We start from the raw sequence: 19,922 nt of genomic DNA on the forward strand, positions 1-19,922 counted from the left end.
AAGCACGTAGCCACTGCCATTGCTCGTCGCTTACCTTTTTTATAGCCACCCCACTCCCCCCAAACCTCGTTTTTCTCTGTCTCTTTTTTTTCGTTTTTCTTTTTTTTTCCTTTTTTTTCTGTGTTTACTTTTTTTGTGCACGAGTCACAGACAACAATATCATCAAGCAGGAGCCTTAATACGGAGTTCCCGGCTAAGGCATGCCCCATAATGAGATCGGGGTGTTGGCACGTAAAACCTCATTATTTAGTTTAATTTTTAAGCACGCACTTAAATAGCAGGTCAGAATGTTAATAACGTCTAAAGACAGCCTAATATAGGATTGTGTGTGTGTGTGCGTGTGTGCGTGTGTGTGTGTGTGTGTGTGTGTGTGTGTGTGTGTGTGTGTGTGTGTGTGTGTGTGTGTGTGTGTGTGTGTGTGTGTGTGTGTGTGTCCTGTACTCATCTGGGCAATTCATCTGATTGTGGGCCCTTGAATTACACAGGGTCTGCTGTCATGTGTTCAAGTACAATGCAAAGCGATATGGGAGAGAGGGCCTATAGTGAGTCATTGCCTCCTTTTGCCCTTGCTCTTAAGGTGCAAACTGTCAGCTTTGAATAACTTTTCATTTCAATTTCAGTTAATAGAAAATTGCTATGTAAGCATGCACGGCGCTGTGTCCGATAGAATGTGCTGGGCGGCTGTAGCCCACCTAACCCTCTGAATTCTTGAATAATAATGAGGCCCATTTGCAACCTCGTATTTGCGACTTTATTCCGATGAAATGCCCATATCGGCTCTCGAACCCGCTTGAACGGCAGATGCAACCTCATTCGTTATTATTGCGAAACGTTTTGACAAATCCTCTTCATTCGGGTCTGCTTTCCTGTCTCTCTGTACGCAGCTCCCTTGCGCTTGGTACAAGGTAGAAAACCGGACCCATATTTGGTTATTCTTCGTGTCTTTCTTCCCGGTTCCCGCTTGAGAAATACTGCACTGGCACCATCAGCAGTCCTGTTGCTGATATCAGTCTACTACGAAAAGCGATTTGATTAATACTTTCGGAAGCGGGAGTATCAGAGGTGTATATGAAGCAATTTAAGCGTCGATTTTCTTTTCCTGCTCATACTGACGCTTTGTTTCTCTCTTCACAACACCGATTTTTATTGTAGTAATGTTATACATTCCAGCAAATATAAAGCAAGTGGCATGACAGGTTGTCCCGCAGCTAAAAACTGTGAGGGCGACAACCTACTGAAAAATAAATTGTGTCAAATTCTTACATGCAGCAATCAGTTGCTTCGAATTATTGCGCAAAATTTTACACGTAATATATAATACACCAAGGTACAATTCTAGATTGATCGACAGACTTGTGGTATTTTAATAGCACCAGTTTACAGACTCACAGACACCATATCTCGACTCCCACGGCACCGGTTAGTGTATTTTGCTTTTTAGAAATATGTTTCTTGCCCGTATCTGAAGTGCGTTAATCGCGTACAGAAGGTCATCTACGGAGTCGCCTTGCAGGTGATGGCAGCCATTATGAAAGAGCTGCTCCGTACATAATTTTCGAGTATTTACAATCGGGAATGCGGAACAAGTTTCTCTTTTTTTTTTTTCGTCGTCACGAGCAGCCGAGCGAAAACACTGCCACCATTCGCGTAATGTTATCTCGCAGATGCTCAGAGCAATCCATAGCGATCCCTATAGGGCCATAAGCAAGGAATTTATTCTTAGAAAGTCCCGTAGCAACGCTTTTTTCATCTTTGAATAAAGGCTCCCGTTCCGAGGATCGACTAGTAATTACACAGATCACTTCGTTCGCAGCCGTAACATTATAATGCGAGACACTGTTTCTGACAGTGATGAAATGACAACTACCCGACGAAATGAACTGCACACGGCAACATCAGTAAAGGAGAGACAACGAAAAGATCGTTATTAGGGCGTTGCGTTTCCTCGCTCCGGCCGGCCACTTCTAGCAGTCGCGCGAACGGCGCCTTGCCTCAACAATGGCTCAAGAAGTCACTCAAGCCCTCCAGGGGTTTCGCCCTTAGGCTGCCGTTTGTTCACTTGTAGTCGCGCACTACAGTTTGCGCGGACACGGGCCGTGTAAATGACTTCGGGAGTGCCGTCGAAAAAAAAAATGAGGCCGCGAGGCGCTATACATTAATATCGGCGTCCACTACTCTGGCCCCGGAAACTCTCATTCATCAGCAGCATGGGTTACAATTACAAGTCCTTCGCTCTTGGCGACCCATGTTCTGAGCTGGATGCCGCGCTAGCCAGCGTGAGCTTCGAGGGGGAGTGTCGAAGAGTTGGAGGCTGGAGCCCTTGAACGCTATCCACCCAGTCGTGTCAGAGCACGAAAAGCAGCCGTTGCATTAATGCTCTAGCGCTTGCGTTATTCGGCCATTGTTGATCAACTCGATTCAGTACGCTGCATCAGTCTTTCGGAGTTCAACTTAACATTCAAGATTCAAATAGGGTTTCGAGTTCGTTTCACTATCGAAGACACTGACGTGGACGCGGGCGAAAAGTAAGCGAAGGCTTCGCGAACCATGCGTCCCCTGTTATATGACAAGCGTAATATGTACGTATCTGGATAATGTGATGCGTGAGAACAACGTTTAGGCATGTGTGCACGCTTTAATCGCAATTACAACTCTCGGCACCGTTTCCACAAGTTAATACACAGCATAAACAATTTACATAGTCACGGATAATTGCTCTGGTACGAAAAAGTGGAACATAAAGATATATAGCATAAATTAATACTACATAACATCAAGAGAAAACTTGAAAAAATCTAGAAAAGCTCAAAGCACACCTTGCAATGCGGTATAGGAAACGATGTGTAGCGCTCGGTGGTTAAGGCGTTCTGTAACTGAGCTGGAGCTCGCAGCTTCGTTGAAGAAAACTATCGTATACAGGAAATCAGCGCTTGCCAGGAGGCGCTATGCGGGAATTTCATTGTTCCTACTAAAATATGCTGAGGCCGTCTGATAGGGGACGCCAAGAAAATTGTATGATATCCTGAACGAACATTTGATAACGTCCGCAGCATCTGGCCAATCATTGTCCGTAGCAATTGGCCTTTTGAGGAGCGCATGCGCTTACATGTCTAGTCAGTTCAGGCGCTGGGCAAATAATCCTCAATATGAGCGGCGGATTTGCCGACGCGAAATCAAAGTATGTCGTACTAAAAACTGTGTCCATCGCTCGCTAGGCTGTGTGTTATGGTGCTGCCGTTGCCGCTTGAAATTTCAGCGCTGGTTCGCGCCCTATAGTGCGAACCTTGTGCACGCTATAGAAACCCAAGTGATCAAAGTGAATTCTGAGGCTTCTACTATACCTGAATAGAGTGCTCTATTTACGTATAGTAGAAGCCAAATTCAATGCTCATTGAACCAGCAAGAAAACTGGAGTGCGTGTTTTGAGAGGCATGTGCGCAAAAAAGGCGATGGTTGTTGTATTTTTGCGTTTCTTTCCGCAGAAAAAAAAACCAGTAGAGAAGCATTGTAATCGGGCTGTTGTATTTTGTGCCTTACACTTTCGTGGACAAAGCACTGGCACTTCCAAAACAAGACAGTCAACCTTCTGCTTCGCAGAGCTAGTTTTCTTCTGAAGTATTGTGGTATATTCGGCTTGCCTATCAAACATCGTGTTGTTTTTTAGCTCTTCCTCTTCATTGAAATACCACGCCTCATTCAGCCATAACCGTAAAGCGGGCAGTGATATTTGACGGAGCCTTTCGGTTGTTGTTCCGAGTGCAGAATTTTCGTTATGACCCACGCCCAAGCCGGAGTTCGGGTTCAGCACGCTTAGAGATAAAGGCGTATTTTCTCTTTCATTTCCTCTTTTTTCGTGAGCGCCTTGTTTGTTGTTAAGTGTACCCCTTTCCTCCTCACCTACTTTCTTCTTTTTACTTTTTGTTCTTGCACACAGCCACAACACAGCCATCCTTCGGATCGAATTCTGCTTAGCCTCACTACCTTGCTTCTATATTGTCCAAGGTTTTTCTGATATTGCTCTTAATATGTTGCGTTGAGTTTATAGAAGTAATTAAGGCTTTCGGTAAAAGAAAGCAGCCATGCGACAGCTCAGCTCCTAGACTGTAGTGGCAAAGTTACCTAATCTCCATTATCCACGCCAAGGCTTTTCTCTCTGTTGCTCCGGGAATGTGCCCTAACATATCATGATTCTAAAATTGCTGTGATTACAAATGAAAACGAAAAAATAACGAACTTGCTAGATGATTCAGCAGTCACGTAAGGACTTTCGTGACTCCGCCCGGCTTAGCCGCGCAATATCTAATAATGACGTGTCTGCAGTTTATCGCTGCGACGAAACCTCCGATCACCTTTCTTCTCATTATCAACAATTTGCCACGTAGAGGCAACCACTATATCCTTTGTGAAAACGGGATCGGTTCTTCTATATGCAATACGGGTGGCACACGATCACTTTCGATCGCGATTGAGCCGGATCGAGATCGAATTTCCCGGCAGTGACAGGCCCTCTTTTGCTACTTGCACAAATAAACCAATCGTCGTCGATAAATTCCACCAGCCACACCCTCAGAAATTAATTTTTTCTGAGAAGCTGGTGTCATTTAATAGCGCAGCATTCGCAGAAGAATGACGAAACCACTGCCACTAGTCGGTGGCACTCAGTAGACGAAAGAAAATCTCTGTACGAGTGATCGCTGGCACAGTTTGGAGGAAACGCTTGGACAAGTAAGACATCCTTGGCACGGAAACGGTTAGCTATAGCCTATGCGAATGCCTTGCAACACATGAAACTTCTCTTGAGCCGCGTCTGTCTTCCGAACACCTTCTCTTTTTTTTTCCCTACCCTCACTGCGTCCTCATCCCCGTTTCCTTAATCTAGGACAGCCAACAAACAGCATGTTCTTCCGGTCAATCTACCCAATTTTTTTTCTCCCTCTCTTCCCGTCTCTCCCAGAGATACGACGCTTCTCGAAGGCCTTTGTTTGGCCTTGGGGTAATAACTCTAGGACGAACGCATCTTGTATATATTTGTTTGTCCCCTTACCCTTCCCCCCAGTGTTGGGTTTCTCTATTTCTGCCTCATTCCATACCCGCATATCTTGCGCACATGTATTCCATGCACGTGCCTGTGTTAATGCCAACAAACACCCCTTACCATCGTCCACCGGATGCAGATCAGTTTCCACAGTCCCCTCACTTGCGAAGAGGGTTCTGTATTTCCTCGGCTTCCTTGCCGCCTCCCGGAAATAAGAACGGTCGGGCATTCCTAATGCTCCAGTATCCCTCTGCTACCAAGTACGCTTTTCCTTTTCTGGAACAAACAACCTTTACCCGAAGCGCTATTTTTTTTTTCCTTCCCCTGAATCATTCCCGTTCCACGCTGCTACCGGCCAATGTATAGGGTGTCTCCCCCTTTAAAGCGGAACCTCTCCGCTTTTTGTAAACGCAACGGACACGCTTTATCCGGACACTGGGAGCAGGAGCGAACCAACCAAACGTGAAAAACCGTGGATTTGGTGAGCGGAGAGGAAAGGGGGGTGACGTTTCATTTCCCCCACCGCGTCCTTCGAGGTACTTTCGTGGGACCCGGAAGAGGAAGCAAAAAGGGATCGAAGTGGGAAGTGAGGGGGAAGTCTGGTTGCTGCTCTAGCTGTAGTAGTTACGAAAGAGCACGGAAGAAGGAACCGAGCCACGCCCTGCGATCCCTTCTTGTCTTTTCTCTCTCTCTCTCTCTCTGTCTAGCTTTTTTTTTTTTTCACGCCGTTCTCCATCTTGTTAATGCGATCGACGGGGGCGACGCCATGTGCCTGGCTGCCTGCCTGTATCGCCGTAATGGTATACGAGTGGGTGGTGGGCGCTAGTGCGCGAGTCACACCCGCCGATACCTGCGGCCGCGTATACTGGTACGACCAGCCCCATCGGTTGGCACGCTCTTCGCTTGCTAAGGAGAGTGCTATCTGCGCGCGCGGCTACACACACTTGACGCCGCAGATATCGGGAGTGAGGAGTCGCGCTGAGCGCGAGAAATCCGGAGAAGAAAGTTCGGCGAGAAGAGGACCTTCTGCAGTCTCGTCGATACGAGTGATCAACAAATAAAAAAAAATAAAGACAGAGAGAATACGATGCGAAAACGCGAGAGAAAGTGAGGGGCTTCTAGACGGAGTGGGAAAAAAAAGGGATTGCGGATCGCCGGATTTTTACTTTCTTTTCTTTTCCCCACGCAGAAGACGTGAAATCACATCTGCGCGCTGCGCTGCCTCGGAGGCAGGTTATTTGGCTTCGGCGAAGAGGAATGGGAGAACAAAGACGAAGTGCCGTGAGCAGAAATTCGGCAGGTCTTTCCCTGCCAAGGTGCTCGTATAATGGAACCTGCTAGGGACGTAGGAAAGGTGGTGGGAGCTTGCTTGATCTGCTTCGCTAGGGGCCGTAAAATTGTGCCTCGTTGATATGAGCGATCCTCATTACCCGCAGTGTATTTGTTTCTTTCGTTTTCTTTTTGTGTTTAAGTGCGTGTGTGCGTGTGTGTGTGCCTGCGCGTGTGCGTGTACGCGCGCACACGTATGTGTGTTTTATGAAACGATGGAACAGCCGGCATCGAAAGTTACTGACATGTACAATATCGTCAAATAAATAAACTCCGACAAATAGCTCAGTTTATTTTCTGGTATACTGCAGGATGCCGAGAAACAATCTTCAACACAACATCAAGTACGGGGAAGGGGAAATGATGGCGCATTGAATATCGGTATTTTTCATCATTATGGCTTAAAGCCTCCGCTGTATGCTTGCGTTGTCACTCTCTGTACTCGTTCACTGGCTTCGCGGAATCACTTAGATGGTCATCAGCTATCCCGAACATTACCACCTGCCTCAATGACACTTAGCGCGCCGTACTTTTATAATCTTGTTATTTTCTTCGAAATCTTGAGCACTCTCCCTGGCTTTCACTATGCTAGATGTGAAAGAGGGAGGGCTTTTTAAATTTGAGAAGCTAAGGCAACTAAATTTCATGCATAAGAGTTACTCTTTGAACTACTCTACTGCAAACAAGTATACTTCTAACGGCAGTTTTTACACCATTTGTGTCTTCCTTTGCAGCCTACTACCGAAACCTGACAAAAACGTCTCCGCGACGGAGGTTTCCTGTTCCCCATACCGCCCGGTTTTCGACAGATGCTCTCGCTTCTGACACGTTCCCGTAGCCATCAACTGAGCGAATGGTAAGCCCGCCATGCTTTACGCCCATCCACAGGGTCTGCCCGGAAGATGTGACGCAACCCGTATTGCGTAACTACGACTCCGTACAAATACGCTTTCAAACGCTGCCTTCATGTCGCAACGTATATCATCTCTGTTGCAACAAGACAGGAGCGTGATCCTAGCCTTCTTAAAAATAATAATAAAAAGGAGGAGTTCAAACTCGCGAATTTCTGAGCACTTCTCCTCGAGAACAGACCCATAAGTGCGAGTTCCGTTTTTTTTTTCTTTTTTTTTTGCTTTAATCACACCGGCTCTTTCTGGCTATAAGCCATGCCTGCATTAACGCTCTTCTCATTCCAGCAAGCGCGTTCTTTTCTTGAGTGAGAATTGCCAGCCGCGAGTTTAATAACATTGTATAGAAGTTGACAGGTCGTACGTGATTAACAGGGGCCTAGCTAGAGACGTCTCTTCGACAAGGTAACTTTTTTGCCCTGACGAAGACAGGCTCAAAAACTTGGCTTCGAGACGTCTCTTGTTCGATCGCTACTGAAGACTTCAAGCCTACAGGTTTCTCCGAACCCCTGTCATTTTTTTTTTTTCTAGGGGTAGGCTGTAAATGTTTTACCCCTGTGTCACATCAACGCGCGCGCACTCAACGGAGGAAAGACAGAAGAAAGAGAGAGAGAGAGAAAAAGGAGATGTGTTGTGCGCGGCTACGCCGGAGTAGCTCGGGCCACGCTCTGAAGTCGCGCTCGTTATCCAGGGTGACGCGTTGCTTCACACGTGGAACACGTGCTCGGGATAGATGGCGTTTTTACTAGCACCTATGGGCGGGTCTGGTTTCGTGACACCACTTTGTTCGCTGAGGAAAGTTTTTATTACGAAGCGCGTTCAGCTTCATTATTTTTTTTTTCTCTCTTTTTCTCTTTTTCTCTTTTTTTTTCTTTTTTACGACGTAAGACTTTTTTTACGACACTCTTCTACAGTAGTTCATATATCTAATGCATTCTCGTACTATTTCGGTCCTGCTGTAGCTTCATAAGTAAAGACGGGTTAACTCTTTCTAGTACCGCGCCCATTGGGCATGGTTAGCCCTCTATCGATGGTTTGAAACGCCGCTTTCCAGACCTTCCGCGCCGCTCACGGACATACTGCGCTATCGGACGTGAAGGAGGAGAACTATATTTTAGTTTTCAAAGCAGTTTGCTTTTTTTCCGCGAGACGGTGATTTTTAAACGCGGTCCGAAGTTTCGCGATCGTGAAAGCAGAACGCAAAAATGTCCGGCTCCGGAAACGGCGCGCGCGTTTCGGAAGATCGCAGATATCGCGAATCCGCTACCTCTGCGGCTCGTCTTATCGATGCGTCGAATAACAGCGAGTCAGAGGACGCCGACTTTTCGTCGAACTTTGAGTCTGAAAGCGACGACGACACAAACCAGCCCGGAACATCGGCGGCCGCAGCCCTGCGCGCCTAACTGTAGTACTTGCAGTTAAATTTTTATTGCGAAATACCTGTTTAATGAAAAAGTTTTATTTTTTTCAGACATAGTGCCTAATAGGCGGCAATACATTTTTTTATATCTTACAACTTTCGTAACATTTTTTTTTTCTTAGTAGATAGAAGCGTGTCTTTACAAACTTTGTCCAATTTTATCGCGCAATTATGATTTTAACAATTTATTTCTTTTTTATGACATATATCTCGCTAATAAAACTTTTATGCTTGAAAAGTGCGTTCATTTTGCTTTTTTTATGTATTACATTACAGAAAAGTACGTCTGTCGTAATATCCAAAAAACACTTATTTTCCCCGTGGTAGGGAAAGCGTTAATGCGCAATACCACTAGAATATGCGCCAGTGTGGGCATAGCAGTGCCCCGCGCCGCTGTGAGCATCAGCGTGGCCGCATCCTTGTGACGTCCCGAAGAGAAAGGGGTCCGACAAAAACAATGCCTCATGATTAAAATTAAGGGGAAAAAAAACAACAACAACAAAACTCGTTACCTTCAACAGAAGTGTGTAGCATTCCTATCGCCATCCGCAAACTGTCGATATCGATTTCAATAGGGTAACAGCCTTAAATTTGAGGGCAGATGATGCACATCTGGCTGATGCATAAGCCATTCAAAGTTCGTTTTGCTCTTCAGCGAATGATATCCATGTGTCGGTCACGGTGACGGTTCACAGCGCCGCTGTAGTCCATGTTGGGCAATGGGCGAAAGCAGTGGGCACGGCTCGTTGTCGTGCGCACTTACAATCGCTTGCACACGGGTCATTTCGTCTACAGCGAAATGAACTCCCCCCCCCCCCCCCCCCGCCTCATTTGCCGTGGCTCGTCTCCGTGATTAATGTCCCGTAAAACCACCTCGTTCTCTCACGACCGAAGCTTCGTTTGTTGCGTCATCGCTGAGCAGTGCGTATACCGACCACTCGTGGCATGCTCCGGCCATAGTGCCGTTCTGCTTAAACACTGCCGACTCATTCCTTTGTTGTTCATCCGTTGTGGTGCCGACTGCTTCGTCGAAAGCTTCACCGCGATGACATTAGAGCTTCCCGATTTCAATGGTTTTCAGACGCAGCATAGTAAAGTTCCTTATTCCTCAGCTTAGTAAGTAATCTGCTCTCGCCACTTCCCGCTCAGTGCCGTGACAGCCCATGGGTGCGTGTTTCGATTATTCGCTCTGTTTTGTTCTTTTACTACGTTAACATTTTAAAATCCTCGCACGCCCTTTCTTTCTACCAGAATTACCACTGGTTAACCTCTTTGCCTTTCTTCACTTTTTTGTCTTACTGCTGAACCCTTGGCCGGCCATCATATCAGCGAAGTCAGCCAGCTCAGTTAGATTCCTTAAACACAGACTAAGATTGAAGGCTGTGAATGGGTTCTCCGAACACGAACGTTCGTTTCGCCGCACCTTACAGCCTGTCCTCCTCATCACAACTCCTCAAACTAATCCTTTTTTCTTCTCTTCCCTTTCCCTCTGAGCAGAGTTGCAGGCTAGGGGACTGTTGCGTAAGGTGGATTTCCCTGCTTTTCCTCAGACGGATTCTCCTCCTCTCTCTCTCTCACTCTCTCTCACGCACATTTTCCTGCTTAACTATCCGGACATGTTCACTTAGGCAATGCAAAGGGGCTCTAATTAGGGGTTTTAAGCTTACGGTCAAGACAAAGGACCCTCCCGTTTGGTGGCGTAACTGCCATTTGGTATCTCCCACCGAGGACGAGAGCGTAATAACATAACTCCCCCGTTCCACATGCGCAGACCTCCTTGAATAAGTTCAGCGTGCTTGCCCAAACTACTTGGAGTAGCAGCCGGCACGCAACTTTATCAACCCTCGCTCAACTTTAAGGCCATTTGCGTGGTCGGCGGAATGCTTGCCACGCAAACCCAACCATATCCGAGGTGCATGGCGGAAACTCTCGCTCTAAAGCTTAGCCACACGCGAGAACTCGCGCTTATACAGCGCTGAATTGGAGCACTTACTCGAATCGCAAACTTTCCGGGAACTCGTAGGGCGTCGCGGGCGGTGCACCCTAATCAGTTCGAACCTTTCCGTGTTATTTGAGAAAGGTTGTGGTTACCGAAACGGCGGTGTTGTTATAGTATAGGGTGCTCCCTCGTCAAGGCATGGCCGGCTTTGAGAAGTTTGGTGTTTCCGTAGCACGGCCCTCACAGCGTCGGCGTCCAGTCGACCAGTTGTTGCGGTGGTTCGCGGGTAAATGCCAACTGCTATACGATAGGGATACCGCTGTAAAGTCGTTTGTTCAAGGCTTCTCTTTTAGTTCACTCTATACTGCTTTCGAAAACTTTCTTCAATACCAAAAACAAGAAAAAACGCACAGAAGAGTTTTGCAGCCTGGGCGCGTAGCCTGGTAAGCGCACTTTTGAATTCGTGCATAAAGGCGCTTACTGAAGCCTCTACACATGCCGGGTCTATGTAGCACTTATGCAATGAGAAAAGATTCTGTATATTTGCTTTATTACATGGACGGCAATTTAAAGCCTTTTTTGCGCGTTTACGATGTATTTTCGAAAAACCTTGCTTAAAATGCTCGCCCAAAAGCCTCTTCAAAGCCTGGCTCTAGCCTCTCTCTCTCAGTGGTGGTTACAAATACGGAGCTCGTAAGGAGAAATACTCGCTCATGCGCCAGTGACTGATACTAAGTAGCCGCAAACGTGGCTCCAAACAAAGCGTTGAAAAATATGTGGTTGGTCCACAAAAGAAAGTCCTAACTGGCAAAAAAGCAGTGGTGGCTGTTTAGACGACGACGGCTGTACGACGGCTCAAACGTAGTCGACGTGGAATTGAATCCTGGGTGGGTTGCAGTGGAGTTCACACCACGTCGGATACGGTTTCCGAAGAAAGGTAGGCGTAACATTAAGGGACACCTGGGTTAGAGATTAGATAATAGGCAATATTAGGGGGGAGGTAAGAGGAAGAAATATGTTTGGTCCGACTACGTAATGCGTAGGGCAGATAACCGATGGGTTTATTAGACATAGATAAACGGATTGCGAGAAAAAGGAAGCGCAGTCGAGGGCGGCAGAGAACCAGGCGATGTGCTGAAATAATGGAATTAGCAAGACAAGAATGGACTCCACAATAAAATAATATTGCGGGAGAGTTGGCACATGTTCGTGATGTAGCAGTACAAGATGGACACAGACGGAAAATTAAGGGACGACACAAGTGCTGTTTCTTTGTTTTTGTTGTTTTTTTCAACTGAAGGTTTATTATATAGACACGTGACAAGCATATACCACGCATATTACACCAAAACGCTTACAACAGAAGAAAAGATAAATTAACCAACACCTTCAACAACATCTCTACGCCAACCACGCGTGATTAAACAGCGCCGGTGCCGTGTCTTCTTTTCGCTATCTGTGTTTTTATTGCGCTGCTACATCAGGATCAAGGGCGGACTCAGCTGATGCAAGACACGGGTAATTCGAGATCACTGGCAGGGACCTTTGTCCCACAGTGGACGTAAAAATAAGAAGATGATTATGATGATTATGATGAAACACGGCTTCTAGAGCTAGAAGTAGTGCCCTTTAAGAGCCACCGCTGTAAAGAAGTCACGTGTTTCAGCGCACAACAGTAATTAATTGATTACTGTGTTTTAACGTCCTAGCCCAACACTGGGGTTATGAGAGACACCGTACTGAAGGACTCCGGAATTACTTTGAACATCTGGGCTTCTTCAGATGCTCTTTAATCCAAGTTTACGAAATCTTTTTTTTTCTTTCTTTTTTTCATTTCGGGCCCATCGATGTGCAGCCGCATATCGAACCCACAACCTCGAGCTCTGCAGCAAAACGCCGTGCATACACTGGACCATCGCGGGAGGGGTCAGCGCCACGATGGTGCTTCACCATGGAGCTCTCTCTTTCGGTTCCCCGCACGTACTACAGATGGGCTCTCGCGTGTCGGTAAATTGTTGGGACAGGTACGGCTGCGAAGAAGAGGCTCGGAAGGGGGCGAAACGGAGAGGAGAGGCGAGCAACGTGCAAGTTTTACTCTATCGACCGGGAGGGTGGCCGTCCAAAGGGGCAGCGGCCACCAGGCCGTCCGGACGACCAGCCGGCCAGCAATCCAGCGGTCGATACCGTTTCCGCTTATTAATGTCCCAGCGCGGCGGGAGATTCCCGACGCGCACGGCATGGCGTGGCGGTCTGTCCAACAGTGGCGCTGTACGTGCATGGTTCCCAGCGGGTTTCCGACCGACGGTTCGAACCGACACGGGCCTCCGGTTCCATGCCGTCGATGTTGATGCCGATGCTGAAGCGCGTTTCGTCGTTCCGCGCTCCTAACCGGCACCGCTTCTCTATCCCTATTTCTATGTGGCATTCGTGCACAAGTGTCGTGTGCGTGACGCTAACGGTATGACCCTCAATGGACGTTCGTGCACGCCCCCCCCCCTCCTCCCACCCCCTCCATTCTCGTCTTCTACGGTTCTCTTCTGGAAGCCCTAAAGAATATCGGCTGAGTCTTGTCAGCGGCTGCGTCTCCAATTCATTCCACCCTTCATCTTGTCTTTCTTTTCGATAATCGAGATTGTGTAAAAAAGAGAGAGAGAGAGAGACGCGGTAGATAGGCTGAAGGATCGCTTCTCACGCGAGACTACGTGATCGTATCTGGAGCATCACTCAGCTTTTTACTTTCGCATCTATCGCATCTTCGCATCTTCTATCGTTTGCTCACTTTCCCGATACTTTCCTTCTTTCATATTTAATTTGTTTCCCGCGGAATTCTTTCGAAGGCGAGCCGAGTGAAGTAGAAATAAGGGATCGAGTGCTGAAATAAGTTTTGCACCCATCTCGCAGCAAAACTGCACAAAAAATCCCCTGTCTCCAACTGAGTCACTTTCTCCGTTTTTTTTTTTTTTTTTTTCGTTCTTTGTGACCACAGTGAGCCGGCTCGGGAGTAATCAGGCTTTAATCTCTAGACGAAGGGTGACAAGTGCCGAGCGTGCAGGAAACTGGGCAGGGGACCTCGTATAATTAAGCTGATCTCTGAGCTTTAGCTCAGAGATCCCGCGATAGTGATCAATGCCAGTCGGAATAATGTGGACCGGCAAACTGCATTACCTCTCTTTTTTTTTTCTCTTCTATTTTATTTTCCGGCAACGTCCTTCAAAAGTTCACAAGAGCTGTTCAGAAGCAGATATTCAAAGTTTTGGAGTGGATACTGTCGTGCCTGAAGTTCGCGGTGAAAACTGAAATACTGAAACACGGTCAGAATTATTCGGTGCAATCGAGGTCAGAATTTGTTTCTCCATCTGACTTGAACCATATTTAAATTTAAAATCCGACTTTGTGTTTTGCGATCTGAATTTCTTCACTTGCAATTCGAGATTTAGACGCCCGATAATGTTGCTGGCGATTCACTACAAACGCTAGCCGGTCGGAACCTTAAAAAGCCTCGACAACGAGCCCGTGCGCTACAGTTCGTGAGAGGCCACGAACCAACCAGATTCTTATGCTACTACACATCAGCGTCTTCAGCGGTCTGTAAGGATAACAACAATGTCTCTGTTGTCAAGGTATGATTTTCGTAGAACTTAGAACTTAAGAAGATTGTTCAAAGTTTCGCGAAGGTGCCCTTAAATGGAGAACGTTTGTGTTTGTTGTTTGTAAGAGTCTTCATCCTAAACGAACTGTGGTTGACAAATGATGCTGTCACGGGACGGCCGTGCGAAATACCCTAGTGACTGGGACTTTTCTTGCTTTTTCTTGCGTGCAGCGTTTGAGTAAGTCCGCAACAAAAGAGAGAGAAACAAAACCATACCACTTAGCAAGAACATGTCGTATGTAGTTTTTTTTTTTTTTTTTTTTACCACTTATGATTCTGAATTCTTCAGCACAGTATTATTGCGTAGCGCCAATTTCACATTGCAAGTACAGTTGCGAGCAGATGTTTAGAAACTGTGGTATCAGCAAAATAAATAAATACAATAATAATAATAATAATAATAATAATAATAATAATAATAATAATAATAATAATAATAATAATAATAATATTTATTTATTTATTTATTTATTGTTTGTAGCACAGCTTCGCATAGCTCTGCACTTGCGAGCGATGTTTTGGAGATCACAAATGCAAATTTTTTGTGACCACACATTAGAAAACAAAAACACTTTTTTTTTTCTCTAGTAATCATGAGCTGAAGTCAAGTAGTACAGTGCACGTGCGTCTGTTCGATCAATGCACTGAGTTACACGTTGCGCGGCTCTGCTAGAAGACATTGAATATTTTACTGATGCCGTGGTCCCGAAAATTTTGCTCGCAAGTGTACCTCCTGAAATCAGTGAAACCAGTCGTCTAGCAGAACGGCCGTGTCACTTTCCACGCTTTTATCACTCAGCTTTTTGTACGCTTCATTCCTCATTACTCTCTGTATTTATTCTACGTTGTCGTTGGTGTTTATCCCTAAGGCTCTCGGGTCATCTGGGGCGACAATGCACGCAGCGTGCGTTATTTTTTTGCGTCGCTTCCTGGCAAGCTAGCTTTCTCACAACAATGGTGTTACAAAGGCAAAGTAAGCTTTACAGAAAAATAAAACGACGCTTCTGGAGCGGTAGATACGTTGTGTCGTAAAGGGAGGGAGGGAAATTGTTTAACGAAAGCGGAAGACGTAATTCTTCCTACACGGAAGGCTTGCTCCTTCGCGTGCGATGGTTGAAATTACACGAGGAGGACCAAGAACATAAATGCAAGCAAAGTTTATGAAACTAGGAGTAAATAAACGAGCTAATCAATTTGCCCAAATGAAAAAAAAAAAGGTCAAAGAGTGTCTACAAGTCCTCACTGGAGTAAGAGTAACGATAGGGCCTTTTGCGGCTCAAATTGTATGACAAGTACATCTCACAATGCTAAAAAATACGTAATCAAGTATGTCGCCGTAAGTGAGTGCCCCAAAGTTTCCGTAGTTATACGTTAGCCTTCTGTAAGCGAAGACTGTACCGTGTCACGTGGTTGCCGTATGGACAGGTTCTTATACTGAGAATAGTAAAGGGCAATCTAGCGCTAGTCGCTCCGGTCTATTTCCCTGCTCCTCGCTTTGTTGATATCGCTTGGTAGCGTTAGTGATACAAAATCCACTTCCACTACGTTTAGCACTTTGACATATTTGGCCCCAATTAAGTAATTGTACAACGTCTTAATGTACCTCTAAGGCCGCATCTCCACGTGCACAACCAATATGGCGAATAATAAATGAATTTGTCTCAACTTCTGCTTTCTGGCTTCTGGCGTAACCTGCAGTGGTTGTTTTTTTTTTTTAAACGCTTTCTTAAAGCTAACTTGTCAGCTCAAATTGGTTATACAGTAGTAATTAGTGAAATTTGGCTCCTAATTTCCACCATTCGACTGTTTTCAGAACAATTTAGAGGAGAAAACAGTCTTCGAATATTAAAGATCAAATATTCTGCCTGTACTCAGAATTAGTCTCCTGATACCTTCTAGGCACAGGGGCATGCGCAGTTAGACTTGACGTGACTTAGTTGCTCATTGCATTGTGAAGAAGACGCAAGCAGCGGTGTGGACACTTCTTTCGCTCTGACGCGAGACTTGAGCTCAGCTTGTTGGCACCGAGAGCTAACTGCTGTTGACCTCCTGCCTGTTCTGATCACTTGTGCAACAGTGCTAAGAAGCCATCCTTTATAATTACGAAAATACTGCGATAAAAATGAACTAGTTATGAAGGGCAATACAGTCAGCAGTCATAAATAAACGTTACGAGGTGCACTCACGAAATGGAAACTATTGAGAAGGCGAAATTCAATCGATGAATAAAGTCGAGCAAAATCATTGACGTGCTCACGTATTACGCATACTTCCTGTTGTGGCGAACGATTTCATTGCCCCATCTCCTTCCTGGGGTAGGCTTAGTTTGAAACTTTGTAACTGCAGATACGTAGTAAGAAGGAGGAGGAGCAAAGAAAGAGAGAAGGCAGGGATGTTAACCAGAAATGCGTCTGGTTGGCTACCCTACAGTGAGAAACAGGAAACGGGTACTATAAAGATGAGATGGAAAGAGGAGGGGGGGGGGGGGGGAGGAAATATGCGGTGAGTTGGCTCACGCGCGCGATAGACTACTACACAAGCAAGCTACCAACGTATCTCCGCGCGCACTCTATTTGGCCAAGACACGCTTTCTGTCATGCGGGTCTGCTTGCGTGTCATCGGGCTCCTTCCCTTCCCCTGGGAGCGATGCATGGTTCCCTGGATGCAGTCTGGGGGGAGGGGCGGGGGGGCACACAGCAGTGGTCAAGATCACCATCCAGCTGCGTCTCGCACAAACGATGTCTGTCGAACGCGGTCGGACCGAAACACATATCGCATTGGCGATGACCGTTAGCGTTGTAACTGACAAGCTCCGTTGGCCCCCACTGTATACGGTCGGGCCAATTGTTCCGCCTGGGCGTCCCTTTCACCTAACACAAAAGAGACGCACGTCACCACGTGTCTGACAAACATGGTCGGCCCGTGACGTCCATACACGCCGAGCTTTCGTGTTGCTTTTTGTTCGCCATTATTCCGCACTTGCGTATACGGTCGCATTCTCAGCGTAGTTAGAAAGCTGCGTAGAGCTCGCACATATGTGAGCTCGGGGATTTGAGTGGGAGAGACGGGCTATCTCGACGCATTACACGTACCCACGTGTACACGCAACAGAAACAATAGTCTGTGTGAGAGAGGAGGAATGCGGGGTGTCAACCGGAACAAAAAGTCTGGTTTCCTACTCTACGCTAGGGGATTGTGAATGAGCGGCAGAGAACAACGGAGGTAAGATAGTCAGCGAGATTGAGGATGAAACAGTGCGACCAAACAAGCATAAAAAGAACGTTTATCAGAGGACAAACTTTCTGCATAAGTAAATCTGACGATAAATGTGCCAGTACGCCATCTCTTGCCCCTGTCAGAAAAAGAAACGACATTATTTTAGAAGAATCTAATTGATATTACTTTTTACTTCTGGAGGTATGCTTGGGCGTGGACAGAGACTACCCAACGCTGGCGCTCTTGCAATAAGATACAGATGGCAGTCAACACTTGTCCTGTGTTGCGTCTTTTGTTCGTTGTCTTTGTTGAATTGCGCTGTTTCAGCTGATATTGAAGGTGGACTCGCCAAGAGAATGATTCCGAAAAGAATCGTTATACAGTTCCTTGGTCTTTTTCCCCCTTTTTTGCGATTACAACTATATGGACGCTTCAAGCGAATATTTGCTGTCGTCGTCACCGTTGGCGTCGTTTTAAGTGAAGTGAGTTTGTTTTGCGCCAGCGCGTAGGAACTTCCTCCGCCAATCGTTCCGAGCAAACAAATTACGGGATCGATGTTTTTCGAGATATTTAAATCGCAAGGCAATGTATAGAAAAGCGCACATCTCTATTGATGCTCTCCGTATACAGTAACATAATTCCCATATGCGTCCCATATAATTCCTATGAAATTTACGTAGAATCGATGCAGAATTTATACACATTCCGTACCAGTGAGGGGGAAGGCATATGTAAAATACTTGTAATTATTGGACTGTATATAGAGCTGTTCCAGTAAGTATGATGGTTTTTAGCTATAATGAAGAGAGTGGAAAAAACGAAAATGTTTGCGTTTTACTTTTTCTGCAAAAATAGTCTTCGAATATGTATTGATCACGTCCAAACCAAGGTTCATGCGTGTATTCTACGCATGAATTCTGCATGGATTCTACGTAAATTTCATAGGAATTATATGGGACGCATATGGGAATTATGTTACTGTATACAAGAGCATCAATAGAGATGTGCGCTTTTCTATACATTGCCTTGGGATTTAATTATCTCGAAAAACATCGATTCCGTAATTTGTTTGCTCGGAACGATTGGCGGAGGAAGTTCCTACGCGCTGGCGCAAAACAAACTTACTTCACTTAAAATAAAACGATATTGCTATATTTCGACAGTGGCAGCTTTTGTGACCTTTCTTGTAACAGAAATGCAGGAAAAAATTCTATCGATGGTATTGAGTTCAGAAGGAACCCCGCAGCAAGTCGCTGCTAATTTCCCCCTCGGCGTGATAAGTTAATTAAATGCGACCGCCCTCAGGGACGGGGAAGCCCTACACCTGTTTCAGCATTCACGCGGTCAGCACTGGAGACAAAACAAAGGAAGTTTCCAGCACTCGGGAAACGGTGAGGGAGCGAGGCAGTATGCGCGGCTATTAGGCGACCGCTCCGTTAATATTGAAGCTGCCAGTGGCAGCGCTATCGCCGGGGCCGCCTGGCGATATTGCTCGGAGCGAGGTTCGGCAAACAGCGCGAAGTGCTATAAGTGAAAAGTTTCTGAAGTGTGATTCGGTGCTTTTCATGTTCCGTGCTTTTCTGATAACGCCGGCTTCCAATTAAATCTGACGCGTCTCTTGGGTTTGATTGGACGCGAGCCAGTTCACTGAGTGGCGCAAAGGCTGCACAGCATAAGAACACTCGTGTGCCTCATTGTCGCTTTATTTAAAATATAAAAAAGAAAAAAAGAGAAAGATCGCATAAGTGGTGTTGCCTACAGGCCTAACGTTTGTTTTCGTTTCGAGACTGAGAAGATGAAATAAGTTAGTGCGCCAGCGCTTTTCCTAATAACGTTCTTTGTTTTTTTCCCTGAATATCAAGCAGACCAACATTATATCTTCGAGTCGACGAGTAAAGAATTGCACTAGCATCTCTATTGTGAAGCTCCTACCTAAAGCCATCACTCGATGTATCAGTTTTCTCGAGTTTAGGCGCTAGCTGAAAACTTACGCGTGACGTTTCCGCTGAACGCTGTCTTTTGAAAACAAACAAAAAAAGAAAGACAAGAGAAAAAGAACACGAACAAAAAAAACCTGCAAGTGGCCTTGCGAGCAACATTATCGTGAGCGTCATTGTGTAGTTTTTCTAGTCGTCTAGCAGAACAAAGATCCATTGCAGTGACGTGAATAAAATAAGCACTTCGGAACTGTATTTTTGATATCCGTGTGTGCAGCTTTATAGCATTCCTGTACCTGCCTTTTTTAATGCCCCCTAGTTATTTTATTCAAAAAGAAAAAGAAAAATGAAGTGCGAGTTTTATTTTTCATATAAAGATTAGTATAACCCCTCCCCCCAGATAAAAAGAAAAAGAAGAAGAAAAATACACGATTCCGCTATCTTAATGAGTTTTTAACAGTTTCAAGACAATTATTCGCACTTTCGCAT

At 45.9% G+C, this 19,922-nt stretch overlaps 1 protein-coding gene across 5 annotated transcripts in view; it reads left to right on the forward strand.

The window, feature by feature from the left end:
- LOC119446224 (small conductance calcium-activated potassium channel protein 2-like) overlaps positions 1-19,922 on the forward strand; it is a 462,613-nt gene that overhangs the window by 81,997 nt on the left and 360,694 nt on the right. For all 5 annotated transcript variants that reach the window (XM_049664012.1, XM_049664009.1, XM_037710591.2 and 2 more), the window contains exon 2: positions 7,099-7,220. The gene's annotated coding sequence lies outside the window, so the exon portion shown is untranslated. The remainder of the gene's footprint in view (positions 1-7,098; positions 7,221-19,922) is intronic.

This window comes from Dermacentor silvarum, chromosome 3 (assembly GCF_013339745.2).
Source record: "Dermacentor silvarum isolate Dsil-2018 chromosome 3, BIME_Dsil_1.4, whole genome shotgun sequence".
Lineage (NCBI taxonomy): Eukaryota > Metazoa > Arthropoda > Arachnida > Ixodida > Ixodidae > Dermacentor > Dermacentor silvarum.